Here is a 23,239-nt window from a genome sequence, read left to right on the forward strand (position 1 = left end):
TTATATTAATGATTCATATGTAATGAGACAACTGATTTTCAATTGCACCATTGCCTAGTTTGCTTCTCAGCAGAAAAGCTCAGTGTGGCCTGACCCTTAGCACAGCCTCAGAATTGTAGGGTGTTGTGCTCCAATATCAGGTTACAGAGATGCCTCCTTTGAGACACTGATAAAACCCACGTTATCATTATTCGACAAAGAGAAGCTTCGACCGGGCTGCAGAGCACCACACTGCAATTGCATAATGGATGAGGGGTTCTCCATGAGAATAAAAACAGCTCTGAAGTAGTCAAAGCAATATAATGTAACATTGTATTAGTTCAAAGGATTAATACTTCAATTACAGCCCACTTAGTGTAACCTAGGACTCTGTAGATGCTGCTCCAAAACACTCTCACTCCATTGTCCAGTTTCCACAACATTTTTTGTCACCATTTCATATAATCTAAAAGAGGTTTGAATTTTTAATGTGAAAATATTGTGAAAAAGTATGTTTTATTGTTGTTCACAATTGTGACTGGTGGGAACAAACCGTATCAGTACCATGTACCGTGCAAGCAAACATAAATATACTTTTGAAATTTCTCTGTACTGCAAAATATAAATTCCATTTTCAAATTAACATTATGGAAAACATTAACAACATATTAACATCAAGTCAACCAGGAACATGCATAAAACAGAAACATTTCTGAATCCTAAAAATCCTCAGGTGATCTTTATGTGATCTCTCATTATAGACATTCTTCATGTCAGTGCACCAGAATTTTTAAATTGATGTTCTCAGTTTATAACAAAAGCAACTACTTAATTTTCTGGCTTTAGAATGTTCTGTTCCAACATCATGCCCTTTTAATTTTACTGCAAAATAAACGTTTTGAAGCATTTTGACAATTCTCACAAGAGTAGGCTGTATGACTGTCACATACGCAGCATCTCTAGAGTGGCCTGTGTGAGGTGTTGTTGCAGACTCAAATATTGCTGTAGTTAGTGATGATCTTCTTCTGTGTACTCTTAGTTTGGTCCCATAACAAAGTAGCAGACTCTGTGTCAAAGTGTGTTGGAATTGCAGAAGGTCACTGTCGTCACCTACCGATGTCCCTGTACAACAGTCCACTGATGGGCCACAAGCCCTTTTTCGATCTTATGGTGATCCATGAATGGGAGACCTGGAGATCATGGAGATCTACACCTCCCATATGATGGTAATAGAAATAGATGCATTGTGGTTGTGGGACTTTGTCATGAGCATGTTTTTCCTTATTCCATCCTTTGAGAGTTTCTTCAGCATGTCTGTTTTCTACATTGGTGTCACTGTGACAACACTTGTCTTTCCACCGGACAAGCAGTTTCTCTCCTTCAGTCAAAACTTCTGAAGATCCTCTGGGTGTCGTCTTAAAATTCCTTTAAAGGACTGAAAGGGATGTCAAACAAACAATTCGTTATTACTGCCCCAGAGCTTCCATATCCATGTCTAGTCATCTCTTCAAGAAGTGTGAAGGGTGTGAAGAGGTTGTCATGTGTGAATTTGTATCCTTGAGGTACCTTGACACAATCCAGTCTCTGGATGGAGAGTGTGGGTTCCATCATATGGTTCCAAGTAGTACATATACCCAGTCATACAGGCAAGACTCCAGAGTTTAAATTCATAATGGATTGATTTACCTCTGATGTTTGAACCCATGACACCCATAATAGGGGATCATACTTTCATCAGCTGATAACTATTCACTGAATGGCATGATTGTGTAGGAATTGTTGAGTTCTCTGGAGATTGCCCTGACTTGGATCACCAGTGTCTTTGGCGTTATCAACCGAATTGATGCCATGATATCATTAAAGTGATTCCTGTGCATGGCATCAGATATGCTTACATTGTGAATATAATGTTCTTGTTACCACACCATGTGCCTTCGTGCCTTTGTCGAAACGTCCAATAGGATACATGCTCTACATTATCCCACTGGTCACAAATGTGACCACTAAGATACACTCACCTAAAGGATTATTAGGAACACCTTTTCAATTTCTCATTAATGCAATTATCTAACCAACCAATCACATGGCAGTTGCTTCAATGCATTTAGGGGTGTGGTCCTGGTCAAGACAATCTCCTGAACTCCAAACTGAATGTCTGAATGGGAAAGAAAGGTGATTTAAGCAATTTTGAGCGTGGCATGGTTGTTGGTGCCAGACGGGCCGGTCTGAGTATTTCACAATCTGCTCAGTTACTGGGATTTTCACGCACAACCATTTCTAGGGTTTACAAAGAATGGTGTGAAAAGGGAAAAACATCCAGTATGCGGCAGTCCTGTGGGCGAAAATGCCTTGTTGATGCTAGAGGTCAGAGGAGAATGGGCCGACTGATTCAAGCTGATAGAAGAGCAACTTTGACTGAAATAACCACTCGTTACAACCGAGGTATGCAGCAAAGCATTTGTGAAGTCACAACACGTACAACCTTGAGGCTGATGGGCTACAACAGCAGAAGACCCCACCGGGTACCACTCATCTCCACTACAAATAGGAAAAAGAGGCTACAATTTGCACAAGCTCACCAAAATTGGACAGTTGAAGACTGGAAAAATGTTGCCTGGTCTGATGAGTCTCGATTTCTGTTGAGACATTCAGATGGTAGAGTCAGAATTTGGCGTAAACAGAATGAGAACATGGATCCATCATGCCTTGTTACCACTGTGCAGGCTGGTGGTGGTGGTGTAATGGTGTGGGGGATGTTTTCTTGGCACACTTTAGGCCCCTTAGTGCCAATTTGGCATCGTTTAAATGCCACGGCCTACCTGAGCATTGTTTCTGACCATGTCCATCCCTTTATGACCACCATGTACCCATCCTCTAATGGCTACTTCCTGCAGGATAATGCACCATGTCACAAAGGTCGAATCATTTCAAATTGGTTTCTTGAACATGACAATGAGTTCACTGTACTAAACTGGCCCCCACAGTCACCAGATCTCTGGGATGTGGTGGAACGGGAGCTTCATGCCCTGGATGTGCATCCCACAAATCTCCATCAACTGCAAGATGCTATCCTATCAATATGGGCCAACATTTCTAAACAATGCTTTCAGCACCTTGTTGAATCAATGCCACGTAGAATTAAGGCAGTTCTGAAGGCGAAAGGGGGTCAAACACAGTATTAGTATGGTGTTCCTAATAATCCTTTAGGTGAGTGTATTTGTATGCTTTATAAACATAATGCAATTAGTGTATTGATTATGAAAGTATCGATGTATGCTAGACCCTTTATATATTATGTTAACAAAGAAAATAGAAAAAACTTGGACTATAGTTATGGCTCATTCCTATGCTTGTTAGTTGTATATGTTCCTGTATGGTTTTGTTAGTTCTTGTATGTAAATTAGGAAAGTAATTGAAATTCTTACCTCTGGATAAATTATACCTTTCCTAGAGAGAAAGTACTTCCTGGAGTCAGGAATGCTTCAAATAATAATGTTAAACTACACATGCAGATATTTGAGAGTTTCCAGTACCATTATCTATCATTTTCTATTACTGGACTGCATGCAAATGGTTTCTTGTATTCTTGTATTAAACACATATTTGATAAGCAAGACTTAGCTGGATGCTTTTACAAATACACAGTATGACTCATACTTTATAGGCAGCTAAGAGGTAATAATATTACCTCATGTGCTGAGAGGTGAAACATTCAGATTACTTAATACATATCATCAAATAAAATACAGGATTTAATGGAAAAGGTCAGTACATATGTAATGGCAATAGTTTGTGCTGACTCTTCTTGTATTTCAGTAAAATACTCCAGGTTGTCCAATCATTTTGAACATGAGTGTATAGAATGCTGAGAGTTGTGTATCTAATGGTTTTAGAAGAATATTTTAAGCTGAATTTCAGGCATTTAAAATAATAATAATCATAATCATTACTAATACAAAATAAAATAAAATAACGCCTTCTACCTTCCTTCTCTGATTATATTTAGTATTTAGAATAACAGTATGACCCAACCCATCTCTATAATGCCACAATACCATTCAAAAATGTCAGTGTATCCATGCGGTCTGATAAGGACCATGCAGGTTGTCTTCCTGGTACTGATGTAGGCTATAGACTTGTATTGACATGCCTCCAAAGCGGTCTTGTGCCCTCTATTATTTTCCATTGGCTAGTTTCTGTATTTCCCCAGGGCTTTTTCACTTTTAAAGTGGTGTAGGAGCCTAAATGCTTTTCTCCTGAACCACTGAAGAGAAAAATAAAATTGTCCATTCCACTATTTCAGATGTCATACCATTGCCAAGGAATATAATTCACTGGACTATTGGTTTGCCATTGCCTGCAAATCTATGCATACGATTAAGCAGTGTGCAATCCATAATTAAGTCCCTCCAGAAACAGGACATCATTCTATTTGCTACCAATGACTTGTATTTCGGTAGCTTGTTTTTGAAGGGTCAAGCTGCATCACTTTAAGATCACTTTCAAACTATATCTAGGAGTTAAGGCATTAACATGACCATAGGTGTATGTTTAGGGGGGCACGGAGTGAATGCCAAAGTTAAGAGAATATGAAATTGCCCCCCCCCAATAATTTATGGATGGCTCATATAAAAGTCACATGTAACACCCAGTCACAAATGGTGGTTATTATTATTTTTACCCCCTTTCCTGCCTACATTGTCTTTCATGTCTAGTAATGTTTATAGAGACTGTTATGCAGGTTTTATCACAGGGCTGCTGTAGGAGATGTGTCAATCATAATTAGAATCGAGTCTTCTGATTGGCTCCTGATGGCACACAGATCGAACGTTGAGTTTAAATGAGTCGAGTTTTATAGTCTTGATTTTCATTGTGAGCACCTGGTAGATGAAAAAGGTGTGTGTGTAGGGGGGGAGCATTTGAGAGAGGAGCAAATTATGTTCATTGGAATGAGCCAGAGAAGGTCAAAAGGAAAAACACAAAGCAGAGACATAGCTAACGAGTAGAAAAACACTTTGAGAATATTATATACAGGCCCTGTATTACTACTTCTGTTTTTTCCACCTGCATTCATAGTGAAAGCAAAGTGTATTTGAATGCAGTGGTGCCAGTGGGAAAAGACTGAACCCGTCCTGTGTGAGCTGTGTGTGAAGACTGGATCTGCTGGAACAGATGGATGCGGAAGGACGTGAGTTGAGGCGAGTCTCTGGAGGCGAGTTCAGTCATGATCGAGGAGGATCTCTACGGTTAACAGTGCGTGGGAATTGTAACTGAATAGTTGAATACAGGATAAAATACAATAAATGAACTTCTGTAATTGCCGGGTGGGAGTAGCTGAGAGGAGATGGCAATGGACACAGGCCCATTGTGCCGTGCACGCCTGGTGGATCGCCGTTTTTGCTTGAACATATTTTTTTATTGAATTTATTTAATTGAATTGATGTTTACCTAACTTAATTTTATAGGTTACACATCCTTTCAAAAATTGCATCAGCTAATTTACAAAGATGGAAAATTAAAAACGTGTACAGTTTTCTTCTTGCATTTATTTAAAAAAACATTATGAGATCACACTATAGCGGAACAAATACTTTGATTTGTGTTTTTGATACCATAACTATAATCATTAATATTTTTGATGGAAGACTGTTAAGACGCAACACCTGATAGTGGAGGTCAAGGGTGAAGGGGCGGGGCAAAAGGAGACGTTGTGTGAAAGGTTGCATGACTGCTGTGGAAATTAGGTTTTGCCTTTTTCGAGCCTTCTGTGGGTTGAGTTTGGGAATGAAAGTGTATACATGCGATTTGGTTTAATAAAAAGTAGATAAACTTCAATAGGTTTATTTTACAAGAATGGAGTGCAAACTCACCCAGAGGCATTTCATTTTGATTAGTAGAATGCATTATTAAAGAAAAGGTTGGTTTAATTATTGTGATTAACTGTTAATGCTGTATTATAACCAATCTGCATTGCAGTTAATGACATAAAGTTACTGAATGTGACGGTCACTGGTGTCATTATTTAAAATATGAGAATGGAATGGCCACATTTTTGCAGTGTTTTAAGACTCTGCTTAGTGTCCCTGAGCTCAGTGTAGTGTAAGGCTAAAAAGTACCCAAAGGTTGTGACTTTGCCTGCTGACATATATATTGCTATTCTTAGCACCAAATGTGCAGCGTTTGAAAGCAGTGTGAGCTTGGCTAATAATTTGCTGGGCAGCAGAATGTAATGAAGTGTAAAAAAATGGAAATTAAAACTCAATTTGCTTTAACAGGTAATCAAGGAACACAGGGTGTGCATAAAATATATGTAATAAGCTTTCCTGCACTGTTTTATTAAGATGCAAGTTTTTATCTGTTTAGGTTGTCCATTAAGGCTAAGGCTACATACATTTATTCTTAAAATTATATAAATCAAGAGTGCAGGACATTCTGAGGACATTTGAATTGCTTTAATTCACTTTGAACTTTCATAATGTATTGTGACTGCAAGTAGATCCCATCTCATGTTGTGGCCTATAATGAACAATTCATAATTCTTTACTTCTAACATTCATGCAGGAAAATACCAACATTCGTGTATAGTTAAGCCAACATTATATATCATGCACAATTGTGATGACACAACAATGACGCAAACAGATGTGTTCATCAAGAGATAAATGGAACAACAATTGTCAATCTCCTGAACAAGAAATGAAACAAAGAAGATCTGGCCCTTAAGTCTGCTTCCTATTGTATTCAACATATACAAAGGTATTAACACATCAGCTTTAAGACCAAGCAGGATTCAAAAGTGAAAATAACAATAGTTCACATTCAAGTAATCTGAGAAGTGATAGAAAGATATAGAGAATATGAGTTTCTACTGTACCAGGGCTTTATCAACTAAAATAACTCAGTCATCAGGGCTCCAAGAAATCAAAACATTGAGGAAATGTGCATCAATCTTATACAATTTATCTACAACAATGCCACATCAACAATCTGACTCCACCAAGACACTGCCAAGATCAAGATCTGCAAAGGAGTGCGTCAAGGAAACACAATCTCTTCAAACCTCTTTGGGACAGCACTTGAAGAAGTTCAACACTGTACTGGGATGAAAAAGGAATCACAATAACTTTGACAACTGGAGGTCGCAATGCTGCAGTGCGACTGCAGGTATGCAGCGTATTGGTGTAACATGCGAATTATATCAATAAAGAATACTTGGGTAATATGGGTCTGCGGCATATTTTGCAATCGGGTGATAGGATAGTGTCAGCTGTCAATGTAGTCAACAAGACTATTGCGTGTGTAATACGGGAAAGACTGGGACATGATGTCAAACTGGGAAGGATGAATTGGTGGTGAATTATTTGTTAAGGAAACATGAATGGGATCGGAATGGCAGACTGTTTGAACACAGGATAAATAGAATAAAAGATAAGAAGAAAAGAGGAAAATAATAGAATTGTAACTAGACGTTACAAATATAACCTGAACCTTCCTTGTGTGTCTGTATCCCAGTCTCACTGTGCTCCAGTATTGTGCTACTGATAAGAACCAGTTTTCACCAACAATTTGGGCTTGTTACATTGTACAAGCCCCCCTTACATTACATATTACATATGCCTTAATTTTACCACAGTTTAATCATGGGTGTTCCACTCATCACGGGACAGACATGTGGGCCTGTTATCTATCTCTCCTGTCTGCTCTGCATAAAAGTGCCTCTCCGGTAAAGCAGCTCATAATAAATTCCTTTTCATTGACCATGTATGTCGACTCTTCAGCCATGGACAACAATTCAGAGGGAGATCTTATGGAAGAAACCAAAAGGAGAGTGAAAATATGATGAAGTGAATTTGGTGAAAAATTAACACACTACTGAAAGGAAATCTATTTAATACAATCATGTTACAAAAACTGGAAACAACACAACAAAGCATGGTAATATGTATATTTTGCATAACATAGACAGAAAAAATAATTGGATCAGGGAATAAAGAAAAGTATGTGACAAAACTGAAAGAGTGAAAATGTTAAAATGGTAATGAGCCAAACACAATGCAAGACTAACAGACCCCAGAGATTAAAAAACTAAAAAGACCACCTAACATGTATGTGTGTGTGACCCCTTTATAAAGCTTTAATTGTTGGAAACCTATTAATAGTTGTTCAAATTAGTTAAAAAATGCTGGATATCTTCCTGTCCTTTCAAAAAGAGATAGAAACTGTTCATTCATTCATAATGACACCTTGGAAGTGCATTATGTAAGCTTTCAAAAATTACTGAAGGTTGGTGGCTGAGCAGTCTACACAGATACTGCTCCCAGATTGAAGGCTGAATTGCTGGTCTTGCTTCAGATGAGAATAAATTTCATTTTTTAAATCTAAAACTCAAGGTGTTTTTTCTACTTTAAAACAGCATATTTGGAATATGAAAGGGAATATTCCAGCTCTCACCTCAGGCATTCTGAGGCTGTACCATAAATATATACCATAAATATGTTCAGAATATGAGGATGAACCCACAAAAACACATGTGTAAACTAAGAAACCGTAAATCATGACAAAAGTGAATGAGTTTCTGTAGCTTACTTAGGACGAAAAGAAACCGTGGGTCATGTTAATGCTTTAACTCCTGTAGATATAGTTTGAAAGTCATCTTAAAGTGATGCAGTTTGACTTGAATTAATTCTTGGTGTTATGAACTGAGCCCCTGGGGAAAAGAAATAAACAGATTATAAATGTTTAAGAATATATTATATATATATATATATGGAACAGCACATTTAGGTATGAAATTAACACTCACTGCTCTCAGGGTTGCAGCAGGATGCAAGCTGTGCATGCTTACTTAACAGCACAAACAGAAATTACTCAAGAATTTGAAAGCACGTAAAATAGAGCATTTGAATATTTCTTCCAATGACTTAAATTCCAAATACTTAAAATTCTGAGTATCTGTGCCAGGAAAATGTATTGAGTAACATCTATACACTGTTCCAAAATGTTAAAGCTGGAAAACTGGTTATTTGAATTTAAGTGAATAAGTATATTTCTTCAGGCACACTTGCTACAGCTCAATTAACTCAATCCTTATATAACTGGACTATTAGTCTCAGGGTCTTGGGTTCTAGATCCACTTTCTGCTAGTCTATACTTTAATTGGCCATAACACACTTGCTGTAATGGGTTCATTGCGCATACCAGTTCCTGTACACCTAGCATATCTGAGGTATGAGTCAGTCTTATTCAATTTTAAACTGGTACCTTCAAGATCTGACAGGGATCACAGTTACTGAGATACACAGAATTAAAACTGAAAACGTTCATTGCTGATGAGTATTGATAATGACACTAATAATATGAAGAATAATACTGGTGTATTCAGATGTCCATGGAAGATGGGTAATTTGCCCTGTGCTCCTTAAATCACCTCTGCCAGCCCATGTAGATGATCGCTCAGGACGGTAACATATCACACTTCTTCAACTCGACCTTCTAATGGAATGAGTGGACCCAGGTCCAGCCAAGAATCTGCCCCACACCATTATGAACCCGCCAGAACCTTTTACTGTTGGAATCAGCACTCAGGGTGTGGAGTTTCTTGGACAGTTGCCACACGTGCACATGTCCATTCATCGAGAAGGTGGTGAAGGATGACTCATCAGATCATATCACAGTCCTCCACTGCTCAGAAGTGCATTGTCTATGCTCCTTGCACCACTAGATGCTCATATGGGCATTGTCAGGGGTTATGAGCGAAGTGAAGTTAAACTCTGCACACAGTTGTCGAGCTTCACTCTTCTGTTTTGCCTCGTAGTATGGACGAATGCCTGTGCATCATGGTTTTGTAGTATGTGTTTTTGCGCACTGTTGCTCTCCGATGGTCATGTCTCTCCTTCTTTTTGCAAGGGTGACATCGCCTTCAAGACAGTTCCTCATGACACGTTAGCAATTTATGCAGCATTTGCCAATGAAATGCCTGTCAATTGCTCACCAACGATTACACCCCATTCAAAGTCACTGAGGTCTCCTCTTGCAGACTGAAGGCACAGCTTAAACGACGACAGGAGTGCTGAGAAGAGAGCTGCAAATTTCACATGCCAGTCATGTATGTGTGGCTGCCACATACTTTGCATACATGTTGTATGGCTCTTGTACCCTGGTGTTTCCATCTTTCAACTACCTGTGTAGTGAAATTCTTAAAAAAAATAAAGTATATTGTGTAAACAACATTGTGGAATGTGTTTTAAGACTTGTATATGACTCAACTATGATCCTGTCATCATTCCACTGCAGGCTCACAGCACTACTTCTATGAATATTTCACTGATATCACCTTCCCTCTGGCTCAGGAAGAGCCTTCAATTGATACCTGTCTCAGAGAGCATCAGACATTCAAAAATTTTAAGTGAGTCTGACAGCAAGTACACTAGAAATGAAGATAGCATTTAGGCCCTTTCTGAAGCTGTCTGAGACTTACTACATCAAAGACTGAAGCAAAGCATTTCATGTGACAGGAGCCACATAAACAAACATATATCTAGCATATTGTGCAACAACCAATATTTTTATTCTGCATGGAATTCTACTAAATAATCTGCCGTAAAACAACTCAATTTGTGTGTTTGCATTTTGTAAAACAGAGTACAGCCTTCTCCTGACCAGGTTTGGAGATCAAACCCTCCAACTGAGATCAATTCCATGAATAAATATTGAAACAAAAAGACAGTAAATGCTGGAACACAGAGGTAAGGTAAAACCAAGAGACAATGTTAACAATATAAAATATGTAAATTAAGTCAGCAGCAGAAGACACTGAATGGGACACTTCTCTAGATCATGGTGCTCATCTCAACACATGGAGCCTTCAACCTTGTGGAGCTTCCTGTATTCAGCGTTAGGCACCTGCTATCCCAGTGTTTTAATGTTAAGACAGCAGGAGGATAACATCCTGCTGTTATTATTAGTACACTGACAGAGAAACCTCAGGCTCAGCCCTTTATGCCAACATAAAACAACAAAATTAAAAATAAAACATGCTCCAATCTTTGTTAGACATATTTAGAGCAGTTATTCTAGAGCAATTATTATTTTTCTCAAGTTAAATCTCCAATTACAATTACATTCTGGTAAAGAATGAATTTCTAGAAAAAATACATTTTTAAGATAAATGCATTAAAAAAACAATCTAGGTTTCTATCAAAAGACAACCAGGGCTAGACAAAATCATAACTTTGACCCATCCACAAAAATAGTAATAAGTGGCTTATAACAAAAACATTAACCATTGTAGAGGTTTGTACTTTGCCGGTAGGTCAAACTTTTGTTTTGGTCTAGCACTTAACCTGAATGTCACTGTATTAGGTTCTGAGGAACAAACCGCAAGCAAGCAATTTTATTATTATTATAAAAGAAAAAAGCTATATTTGTCACAAAGTAGTAGCATTTCCATATATTAATGGCAGTTGGCTGTGAGACAGACAGCAGCCTGCGGCACTAACAGACTAAGCTGGCACCTTGAAATGTCAGGCAGAAAAACAAAGGAACAAATAAATACTAATATTTTAGGCAAATAGTTGGCTGTAATCTGAAAAACAGTTAGGACTAAGGATGTCTGTGCAATATACAGACGTGCTCAAATTTGTTGTTACCCCTCCACAAAAAATGAAGAATGCACAATTTCCTCTGAAATAACTTGAAACTGACAAAAGTAATTGGCATCCACCATTTTTTATTCCACATTTAATAGAAATCAGACTTTGCTTTTGATTTTGTTTTTCAACATAATATTGTAAATAATAAAACAAATGAAAATGGTATGAACAAAAATGATGGGACCCTCAACCTAATATTTTGTTGCACAACCTTTAGAGTCAATCACTGCAATCAAACATTTTCTGTAGCTCTCAGTGAGACTTCTGCACCTGTTAACAGGTAGTCTGGCCCACTCTTCCTGAGCAAACTGCTCCAGCTGTCTCTGGTTTGATGGGTGTCTTCTCCAGACTGCAAGTTTCAGCTCTTTCCATACATGCTCGATAGGATTCAGATCAGGACTCATAGAAGGCCACTTCAGAACAGTCCAATGTTTTGTTCTTATCCATTCTTGGGTGATTTTAGCTGTGTGTTTCGGGTCATTATCCTGTTGGAGGACCCTTGACCTGCGACTGAGACAGAGCTTTCTGACACTGAGCAGTACGTTTCGCTCCAGAATGCCTTGATATTCTTGAGATTTCATTGTGTCCTGCACAGATTCAAGGCACCCTGTGGCAGGCGCGGCAAAGCAGCCCCAAAACATAACCGAGCCTCTTCCATGTTTCACTGTAGCTATGGTTTTCTTTTCTTTGAAAGCTTCAATTTTTCATTTGCGAACATAGAGCTGATTTGACGTGCCAAAAAGCTCCAGTTTTGACTCATCTGTCCAAAGGACATTCCCCCAGAAGGATTGTGGCTTGTCAATATGCAATTTAGCAAATTCCAGTCTGGCTTTTTTATGTTTTTCTTTCAAAAGTGGAGTCCTCCTGGGTCTTCTTCCATGGAGGCCACTTTCGCTCAAAAAGCGACGGGATGGTGCGATCAGAAACTGATGTACCTTCACCTTGGAGTTCAGCTTGTATCTCTTTGGCAGTTATCCTTGGTTCTTTTTCTGCACTTCTGTTCAATCTGGGGTCGATTTTCCTCTTGCGGCTGCGCCCAGGGAGGTTGGCTACTGTTCCATGGACCTTGAACTTCTTAATAATATTTGCAACTGTTGTCACAGGAAAATCAAGCTGCTTGGAGATGGTCTTGTAGCCTTTACCTTTACCATGCTCGTCTATAATTTTCATTCTGATCTCCTCAGACAACTCTCTCCTTTGCTTTCTCTGGTCCATGTTCAGTGTGGTGCAAACAATGATACCAAACGGCACAGTGACTACTTTCCTCCATTTAAATAGGCTGAATGACTGATTACAAGATTGGAGACATGTGTGATACTAATTAAAGAAATGTATTAGTTTGGAATCACTATAATCCAATTATTTTTGATATTTTCTAAGGGGTACCAACAAATGTGTCCAGGCCATTTTAGAATATCTTTGTAGAATGAGCAATAATTCATCTCTTATCACAGCTTCTTTGCTTTATTCTATGACATACCAAAGGCATGCAAGTATACACGATGCAATAGCTTTTAATTTCATCACTTTTCAGGAGGAATGAAACATTATTTCAATGAGCTGTAAGTTTACCAACAAATTTGAGCACGTCTATATGTATATGCAAGACAAGCAGGTTCATAAGTCATGTTAATTGAATTTGTAATGTTAGTTATTTTATACAATATATCTTCAGCATGATCCCCAAATGTCGACCAGGAATATATTATTAATATTGTTATTATTAAGTCCAAATTATGTTTGATACAGTTTGGTAAGTAGCTTGTTAAAGATGAAAAATGTCAGTAGGTATATTCAAGTAACAATTATAAGATGCATCTCTATCTCCACAGCATTCAAAATGCAAACTTGTCCTTGTTAAACAATTAAAATTGACCAGGAGACCTTCATTTCTAATTCACATTATATGTTGGTTAAATAGTCTATGTGACATGGGAACAGTTGTATTATGCAGTCTGTGCCCTGAACTGTAGCAACAAAGAGCATACTTTTCTATAATAATAATAATTATAATTATAACCTTTTGCCACCGTTTTGTGTATCTTACACTTTTTAATCAAATACTGGATGCATTTGCTGTCAAATTACTTAACGACTCATCAGATTTTGCATTATATGATAGAAGATTTATTATCCGTTGAGAAATGTTATTAGATTAGTTATTATTTGATAAAGGTGGCTGATGGTTACCTTTGTAAAAAAAAAACCAAAAAAAAACTGAAAGACACAGTACTCCTAATTATGTTATCTTTGAGACAGCTTTTATAGTGAGTGGAATGGACAATATTGTTTATTTCTTAATTACTAAGTAATATCCAGAAAACAAATGTTAGATTTTTTCTGTGAAGTCATTTCTAAGAACACAACGTGATCTATAAAGTCTCATGCTTATTATAAAATCAGTCCTGATTTATACTGCTTTAATAATCAGTCATGACTAATTCAGTAAACATAAGTGACAGATAGTGGTACATTCTGTAGACCATAAATACACTTTAATTCACATTAATGGAAATAAGTATTAATTTACTTACAGTGCTTTATTAATGCATCACAATTAAAGCTGTCCCTTTGATTTGTCTTCATACAGCAGCTTAGTGCTTTGTTATTAACTTCAAAGCACATCCAACTAAGCCAATTTCTTTAACATTAGAATAAGGTCAATCAAATATATTGTTTGTATTAGTGAAAATAGTAGAGAACACCTAGGGCAGGATTAAGTCTAAACTGTTCGCAAGGTGTGAGCGCGAAAAGTTGTGGAAGAATCGCTGGAGGGAATCTCACAGCTCAGCTCCTCACTGAATTAAATCTAAAATATGAAGAGCTGCGAGGGGGGAGGGGCCTGTTCTGAGGGCGTGGCCTCCGAGATGGGCGGGCAGCGCGAGAGGCACCGCGAGCCAATCACAGTGTCTGAAACTGAAGAGAAACCTGAGACGGAAGAGCAGGATGGGCCTGCGAGAAGCAGCAAGGGGTCAATAAAGTGATGTGTCAATAAACACAGCGATCTGGTGCTCCATGCTGTGAATCCACAGCATTAATCTCCCTGCTACAGGAAACTACAAGCCTATACTTCGTACCAGTTACAAACATGAGTAGAAGAAAAATCTAATAAAATAAAAACCGAAGCCACCTTTGATGACAGTTGTGTAATTATTGTTATTATTGGCAGACGCACTTATCTAGGCGTTATCTGTATTAGCAGGTGGATCAATGGTGATGTGTTCGCTCATATGTGAATAACAGATCAATGTAAATCCTTTATTCAGTGTCCAATTATGTGTAGCAGTGCAGATTAAAAACAAACTGTGACGCACCAGCTACGTAACTGTAGATCACAGTGGTTACATGTATCATTAGAAGAAACTAGCAACTAAAAAATAACTGTTTACAATTGTGTAATTGTCTATTGCATGCTGAAGTTGATGTAATCCGAGACCTGGACACAGTTGTGATATAAACGCCTACTGCCATTTGTATTATTGTTGCTTGAAACTGAACAGTGATGTGTACATTACTACCACATAAATAACTGTAATAGCACTTGATGCCATCTACTGTCTGAGGCAATAAGTACAAACTGTGGTGTCTCAAGGGGCAGCACTTCTCCTGACAGCAGCGCACATGCACACTCGTCATTTTCTCGCCAAAGGATGTGTGTGCTGTGGCCACACTGATGTAAGATGATATGCAGAAACCAGTGGTTAATGTTTTAAACATACATGTTAAATATTTTATCATGTTACACAGATATATTTACACTTGTCTATTCCATTGTCTAAATTGTCAGTACACCTGTAATCTGCTTTGTGTGTGTGTGTGTGTTTGTGTCAATGTAACATGTAGGCTATAGTTATCACTTCCACTTTGTATGCTGTGACTGGGATAAGCAAAACGCTGACCACCCGCTACCAGATAATTATTGTTCAGCTTTTCAGATTTTATTTTCTTCCAATCATAAATGTATCCACTATGTTGTGCAAGTTTGCCTTAAATACATTATTTATGTATTTATTTAATCCACCCACTGTGAAGCCACGCCAGCAAAACACGTCTCCTCCCCATTCACAGGTCCTCATATTTTAAATTTAATTCAGCGAGGAGCTGAGCTGCAAGATTCCCTCCTTGTGAACATTTTTGATTTAATCCTGCCCCTTGTTAACTTCTGGGGCATAATGGAAAGCAGAAATGCAAAGCTGAAAACTCTAATGTGGTAAATTTACAATCAGTTTTAGTCAAGTGTACATCACTTATATTAGTGTAGTTTTTGGAAATGTTATATTTTGATTCGCTCTCACATTTACTAATAATGACTGCAGTGAATATTTTTAACATGGTAGACTGATTTTGAAACGTATCTGTGTGACATCTTAGTGCAGGCATTTATCTTCACAGGAACAGGAAAAACACAGTGTTGCATAGAGCCTCTGCAAATCATCAGATAAACATCGAGTATTGTTTGTACATCTGACGTACAAAAACTAATAATCCAGGAAAGTGTATGTGTATTTTTATTATTTATCCTTCTTTCTGTCTGTATTGCAACCACTCCATACAAGAAATCCACCATTCTTTCTACCAGAGAGAAAATTGGTTATAAATAAGCTATAGCAGCTAAAGATACATCAAGTATATGGAAATCAAAAACACCCATATGTTTGAAAAATAATGGGTCAGATGCATACTCGTTATGTCATATAATAAAACACTTGAATACTACACTCAAACATTATGATAAATAGCAATACCTTAATCTCAATTACCTTATCAATAGATTATAACATGTATTACTGTTAATGTTAATAGAATATTATTGCCACACACTAATAAACAGCATTTCCCATGTCCTTTTGAATACAAATCTTTTTTTTCTAGATTTGAGCAGGTCACCATATTCTATCTATATTTCAAGATATAGAACAATAGTAACCCAGTGGATGGGTTTATTACTTTTGTTCTAATCAGACAACACAGTCCTTCAACTAAAAACTACACAACTTAGTTTTCAATTCTGTTGTCCAAGGGTTACAAACACATTATTGGGAATAGGAAACTGAGTCCTTTTCACAAATGTAAACGGAAGCAATGATCCCTTGGAGATCATAGACGTTTTTGTCTTCAGAAGTAAGCAAAGAATGAAAGAAATGTAGTTCCTTAAAAAGCAATTATATATTATTTCCACAGCAACTATTCCCTGTATAATAAAATATTTTTAATTGGGAATACCTGAACAGATGCCAGTTTCCATTTAAAGAACATACGCAATCAAAATCATAGCCAAGAAAAATATCTCCCTGGGAAAAGCGACTAATCGTTCAGCAACTGCCAGTTACCTCTCTGAAAACAGGAGGTACTATAACAGATTAGCCCCCTTGACACATCCTTTTTAGATTTTAAATCATCTACAGGACACGTAAGATGCTCACTAAGTCTATGCAACAGTCTTAAGGCAATGCAAATCACGTCCAGCCATATTCATATTATTACTCTCATCTTATTCATAGAGTGGTTTCAGGGCTCATCTGCTACTCATATGCACAAATAATTATGAATCATAAATAATTCAAGAATTGAACAGCCTTAAGGATTTCTGCTTTCAGTGTAGCCTGGGATTTGTTTTTCAACAGCAGTGTAATTTGCCTTCTTTTCATATATATATATATATATATATATATATATATATATATAGCACATTATTTGAGGTAGCTTTCAAGGTAGCTCAACCTTTCCCAAGAAGACTGATAGGACCTTATTTGAATGCTAGAGGGAATGGCTGAGATTAGTCTTCATTCAATTCCTGTTCTGCATGAAGGAAAAGAAAAGGCCACTCATCTGGAACTTGGGCCCTTGATTATAGAACAGCATATGGGAATACATGGTAGAATGGCCATATCTAACACTTATGGGATTGCTTGCATGAAAGGAATGTATTTTAATAGGATTAAAAAAATATTGGTGTGCATGGTACAATAACAGGATTCACCTTTGGGACCGGGAATGATTTAGTCCTGGGGGATTAGTGAATTTAGTACATATGTCCCGATCATTATTTTAAAACATTGAAAAAGCAACAAAGCTTTAAAATTTACGATATTTAAAACATCAGACAACACTGTTTTCTTCTTGTTTTTTCGGTGCTGCCAATCACTCTCAGAAGCATTAGTGGCATTTTGCCCTGCAAAAGTTTTGTGGTGTCAAATCTAAAATGATTCACAGTGCCAAAACGAATTCTTGAAAATCTTGTTTCACACAACAATGCCGTGGGAGTGGACACAATCTAGCGGTAATAAATCATGAAAATACTGCAAATGCTCGAGGTGATGTATGATTTATGCCAAAATGTAAAAAAGGCAAGTTCGGCAAATGTAAAAGAAATAGTGTGACAAGTGGCTTATCTACAACCCCCCAGTGTTCAGTGAACATGAACACAGCATACTTACAGTAACTGCGGAAAAGGTGTACATGTACCAAATGAGATGCTGTGCCCAACATCCATACAAACAAAATGTATATTTTGTGCAGAGAGAGAAAGATTTGTTCATGTTGCACAGCATTTTGTATGAATTATGTTTTTGCCTCAATGTGAAAATTTCATTTAACTTTTAACTTTTTAAATTATGATAATATAAACAGCTATGTTTCCATTTTGGCCCAGTGTTTCACAATGTCCAATTTAGCCACAGTCATTCTGTGAATTAAAATGCTAGCTTCTAAAAATGAAAGGGAAATGATTGTACCAAACCCAGCAACTGGTTTCTGTAGAATAAATAGTTTATAGTCTATAATTTAATGTAAAATTCTAAATATAGTAGGATATACTGATTATATCCCTGCTAATAATTTAACATTGTGATTATGCTGTCACAACATTCTGCTTATTTGAATTTTCTTTTGGAAGAACTACATTTGAGGTCTTCCACAGATACAATAGTATAAAGTGTTGTGAAAACGAATATAAAATGTTGTTGAGCCATAACCATTGCAGCCCTTTTATTGATATTACTATATGGCTGCAACAATATTGTGAAATTATGATAAATATTTAACATTTCATTATTTACAATAATCTGATATGTTATTAAATAATATGGGCATGTATTAATTAAACACATTTGATTAAATTATGTAAAATATTAACATTCATATAATTTGAAAAACATATGAATATATCTGCACTAATTTCTGTAACAAATACTTTGTGTCTGACAAAATCAAATGTTGAATGTGGCGCATCTAAGAGCAAAATTCTGAAATGTGCCATTGTGTCTTATCTGAAATTGCACTCTAAACCTCGTATGTTTCCTTGGATCAAATTGTCAGATACATTCTGATGATTATGATTATTATTAATATTAATAATAAGGATATGAATACCTCAGATGAAATCTTCAAATTACACATTGGGAGACCTGACAAGATAATATCAGTCACAACAAGTTGAACAGAAGCAGCCAGGCATTGAAAACACACCAAAAATAAAGAACTAAAAATCAGAGCTATACACGTGCATCCAATATCTGAAAAAAGTGCTGCTGTCAGTTGTGATGAGCAATTGTTTTATGCATTTCTGCCTGCAAACAACTGATAGAAGCCAACTATATATATATATATATATATATAATTTACAACTCATCAACCATGAAATACTTTTCCAGCCCGCGTGTCCCCATCACAAAAATCCCCATCACTCTTAGCTACAATTATCCATATACCTTACAGTTAGTGTTAATTTTTCCAGTTTTGTGGACTGATGGATTGACATGATTGACAATGACTTTTTGAGCATTTCACCTCTGGGTCACGATTCAATTTCATTCTTCATCAGTAGTGAATGAAGGCCTTTTATATCTGATATCTGTCTCAGTTCGTAAGTGAAATAAATGGGATTGGTCTTATGTTGGGGGATCTGTACCCACATGTTATTTTGCTCAAAAATATGTTCTTCAAATAAAGTGTACCTTCATTGTAAATTGATACCTTTCAAATATACTATTTTCCTTAAACCACTTGGATTTAGAAGATTATGAGGCATAACAACTTGTGCTTCAGTGTGGTATAAATGGCATTTAAACCAGGAATCTTCCATGACACACTTGGCTTAGGTTGTGCATAACATTATTTCATGAAGTACATAACATTATTTTATGAAGTGACAACAGGAAATTGAAACAAAAAACATATGTCTAATGCTTTGTAACAAAAATATGCCTTTTAAAGACCATCCATAAGGAAAGATACTGCCCTATAATAGATCTTAAGCAGCATAAACATACAATTTCTGAACAAATAAGGAAGGAAAAAAAGCATTTAAACATGAATTAAAATTTGTACTCCTCATTTAATTGTCAACAAGAAATATCATCTGAACCTTCAAAACACACAGGATACTGATGTGTGCAACGTATCATGTGAAATTCCACAAGAATACATCTATAGAATTCAAATAAAAAGTGAGCTCCATGGCAGAAATCAATATGAACATGGAATACATCTTGCAGCACTTACTTATATTGTTTATCCTATAGACCGCTATTGATGAATGTCTCCTCAAAGGTCGAACAGTTATGCATCTTCAAACCTTAAAGAGAAGAAAAACATCTTAATACAAATTATATAGCATACTGGACCAGTAAAGCATTTGCCATCTTGACATTTTATTACAAATATAAGAGAATTTTAAAAAATCTGCTTTTCTTCTTTAATACAGGAAGAAAACTGTAGTAATAAGGTCGGTGAATACTTGTGTGGAACTGAATCAGTCACAGACACTGTAGAACCCAGAGAAGAAGTAAAATTGATTTTCAAGAGAAGTGCCAGTTCATCATTCTATGAGACACTTGATATTGATTTCTTTTTTTGTTTGTTTGTAATTTTGTTACCTCCGTGGAGACTGCTGAGTTAAATCCCATCGCACAGTGCATGCTTACATTATGTAAAATTATGAGGCTACATCAAAGAAAAAAGTTCAGATTTTGAGAACCATTCTGAGAATTTGTCTTTAGTAGAGCCCGACCGATGTAGGTTTTTTGGGTCCAATACTGATACCGATAATTGGGAGGCTAAATTTCCCGATTACAGATGTATCTGTCGATATTTAATTTTTTATTGTTAGGATGCAAACAGATATTTTCTAGCATGGATCCCTGAAATCTCTCCCTGTCAGAGAGAAGTTGTGTCAAATATGCACTAAAGGCTGGATGTTTACATTATTACATTTTAAATAATAAACTTAACATTCATTTTCATTATAAATAACAACCACTAATCAAACATTGTAAAAATACATTAGAATAAGGTAGAACAAAGGATACATATCAAATGTGCATGTTCTATACATTAGAACAAAGACTATGATAGTGTTAAGTGCTGGTCTGGATTATATTAACATTTTACAGGTTCTCTCAGGTTTCAAGTCCTACTCAGTGCTCAATACTGCTGATCACACAGGGGCAGGTTATAGGATTTGAAATAGTTTTATAAATACCATGTATAGTTTCAGTTTTATCCAACATTGTCTGAGAGATCCGTTTTTCACAAATTTTCTTTAGATGTTTTCCTGTGATCTGAGCTTGCTTGTCATTTCTTTATTTTAATTCCTATTGTGAATTTTGAAAAGCACATCTATGCCACAGTATACAGTAATCTTCAGACATGACAAAAATCAACAATCAAAACCATGGATAGTCAAATGCAGCACAGCCTTCAGAAACACTTTCTATTTGTTGTGAGTGTTTTAGTAAAACACGTTTATTGGTTTATGAGCCTGTGTTTCTCAGTGGGGGTGTGTTTGTTTCACACAGTACTCAGTAGTGTGAGATGCGCCGCTGCGCAGGAGAAGCACTGTGGAGTCGGAAACTTCCAGCAAAAACTAAAGCACCTTAACTATGTTACAAAATAATGGTAAATAATTATAATAACGACTGTAAAAACAAATAAACATGTATTTCTTTATTGTCTGAAGTCTGACGAAGGATTTTATGGTAATTTAAAAAAATATATTTAGCTAATAGTTTGAGAAAATATATCGGTGCATTATTGGTGGAATATGTGCCGATACAGATATTTATGTAAAAGGCCAAAATTGGCCGATAATATCAGTGCTCCGATATATCTGTTGGGCCCAAGTCTTTAGTGATTTTCACTTTTGCTGAAATGTAACCTGTTGGGTACACCTTTGTAACTTGTGTTGCCAAAAATATATAATTATGCAGGATTATAGCAGGTTCTGCAAATATGTCAGTATTTCCATTGAAGATGCCAACATCATACATTTTGGGAGCCACCACTTCATTGCATCACTTTAGGTTAACAGTTAAAATCTTTGATTTATTTTGTCTCCCGGATGTGCTCCCACACTAGAGAATTATTCCCACAAGGTTAATTAAAATAATTATGATCCTTATCACTGTTGCTTCTCCATATTTTTTTTACATTTTGAATTCTAACTTTTCCTTTTTTTTAAGTAACAGAAGAATTTAGCAATAAATGTAATTCAGAAATGATTAATCTAACCTTTCTGATACTTTGGTGGATACTTGGTATGGTATGTTTTCAGCAAGTGCAAGATTTAGATCAGTGTTCTTTCATCACATGCATTACATAACAAATAAGCCCCAGGAGCTGATTAGGAAATGTTTTTTCTTCCTGCTTTTCTGAAGCATGAAGGAATACATGGATATTGGGGGGGGGGGAAGAAGGGAAGAAACCCCCCTGTCACTTGAACAGAAAGATGTAGTGGACACGAGGTAAACATATTTTAAAACTGTGTGACTCAAACAAACAAACAAAGAAAACATTGAACAACAGCCTAAAGCCCCAAAATATACCATAGCCAAGCAGATTTTAGCCAAATACAATTTAGTAGTGTATATCCTCACAGAGGAGTGTAAGGAAACAAAATTGCTTGAATGCAGAAAAGTAAAAATAATCAAACAATTGATTAAGTTCTACAGTACTGGCAGAGGCATTATAAACAAGTCTTAAAGTTCCCTTCCTTGCAGCGTAACGTACGTACCATACCACCGTGCCGATCACCACAAACCAGGCTGGGCCATCTCATCAACAATTAATTACTGTTGTCATGCAGACCAAGACAAGTCAATTCCTCCTTTTACTGTGAAGCCAGTTCCCAGTTACTCAGGTCCCTCCATATCGCACGTTTACATCCAAAGCTTTTGCATCCTAAGTATAAAACAATGTCCTTCCCTTGGGAACGAGACCGACTAAGGCCTAGAAAAACACATACAGCACATTTATCTAGTATAAACACCTTGAAGCTAGGGGCTGTACGAAACTACCGGCAGGGTATGTGGAAAATGAGAGCCATCATAAGGGAACACAGATATACATAAATAAGATAATTCAAATTATAAAGACTAAAATATGATACTGAAATATATAATACAGAACATCCCCTACAAGTGTATTGTTTTACATAATATACAGTATATATTTGATTTTACAATTTCTAATTATTATTAACTATTTTGTATGTTTTGAGTTTGCAGGACATGCATTAAACTGCCATTTTAACTGACCCATCAGTCACACTCCAGAAGCCCAGCACTGATGATGATTGGGTCTGTAATTTGTTGCTGTAGGTAAAAATCTGG

The 23,239-nt window shown here is 36.6% G+C and overlaps 1 protein-coding gene across 1 annotated transcript in view; it reads right to left on the minus strand.

Moving 5' to 3' along the window:
- mgat4c (mgat4 family member C) overlaps positions 1 to 23,239 on the minus strand; it is a 175,534-nt gene that overhangs the window by 109,294 nt on the left and 43,001 nt on the right. The window contains exon 2 of the mRNA XM_066724373.1: positions 20,133 to 20,205. The gene's annotated coding sequence lies outside the window, so the exon portion shown is untranslated. The remainder of the gene's footprint in view (positions 1 to 20,132; positions 20,206 to 23,239) is intronic.

This window comes from Amia ocellicauda, chromosome 15 (assembly GCF_036373705.1).
Source record: "Amia ocellicauda isolate fAmiCal2 chromosome 15, fAmiCal2.hap1, whole genome shotgun sequence".
Lineage (NCBI taxonomy): Eukaryota > Metazoa > Chordata > Actinopteri > Amiiformes > Amiidae > Amia > Amia ocellicauda.